Source organism: Eurytemora carolleeae, unplaced genomic scaffold (genome assembly GCF_000591075.1).
Source record: "Eurytemora carolleeae unplaced genomic scaffold, Eaff_2.0 scaffold1264, whole genome shotgun sequence".
NCBI lineage: Eukaryota > Metazoa > Arthropoda > Copepoda > Calanoida > Temoridae > Eurytemora > Eurytemora carolleeae.
In genome coordinates, this window is record NW_019397156.1 from 98392 (window position 1) to 99587 (window position 1196).

Consider the following 1196-nt stretch of genomic DNA (forward strand, 5'->3'; position numbering starts at 1 on the left):
CCCTGTTGTTCATATATTCCCCCCCCCCCTCCACTTCAAGTTTTAAATATTTCCCTTAATCCCCCTAGCTCCACTCCCCCTCCCCCACTTCCTCTTATTCTAAAGTTTTCCCTCTGCAGTGAGCCTCCAGATATATGTATGAGTCAGACACCCAATTACGAACTTTGAATGCCAACCTTGGAGTGGGATTGGACGGATCCGAGTTCCCGTTAAGAAGGCTCGACCTACCGTGGAGGCGAATCCGATTTCCCGTCGGGCCACCCAGCTGCGCTAGCGGATCCGAGTTCTTGTTTAAACCGTCACTTGTGACGTAGACGGATCCGATTTGCCGCTTTGAGAGCGTTCCACACACTGTTAATGCAGTAACCTCCCGGACTACAAACTATTCTAAACGATATTTTATAACCAAGAAGTTATTTTTCTGTCTAATGCAAGACTTTAAAAGATTTTTAAGAAAGTTTCTTAAAATAAAAAATGTTTATTAAATATCTATAGTTTAAATGCATGAATCTATGTAAGAAAGTCCCGGGAAAATAGTTTCTTGAAAAAAACCTGGAAATAAAAACTTTGGAAAAAGTCTGAATTTTCTCAAGTCCTTGGAAAAAATGTCACTGGAAATAAAGTCCTGTGTTTTGGATTCCTGGGACGTTTTTTTCCTAAAATAGTGTGGGGGGCTGCCAATAAAGTCTCAGGAAATAAAATCTCAGGAAAAAAGTCCTGAAGAAAATAAATCCGAGGAAAAGAAAAACCTAGAATTGTGAATCATGCATTTTAACTTGTTAGAGGACTTTTTTTCCGAGGACTTTTTTGTAGAAAATCATACTGGAGCCAGAAAAAAAGTCCTAGAAAATAAAGTCTAGAATTGGTAGGACTTTATTTCCGGAGACTTTTTAATAAAAGGACTTTTTTTCCACAGGACTTTTTTAGTGTGAAATTTTAGGACTTTTTTCCGGAAACTTTTTTCCAAGGACTTTTTTGGAGGTTACCTAAATGCATAAATTTGCGACAAGGGAACTTCGAACGTACCCATTTAAAAAAGTCATGAGAAAGAAAATATTTGGGAAAAAGTCCGAAATCAGTTAATGTCATTTTAAAAAATCTTTGAAAAAAATCATATTCTTTTTTATCAAGGACTTTTCTTCTGGACTTTAGATAAAAGTCATGACTTTATTTCCTGCAAGTTTTTCGAGTACACA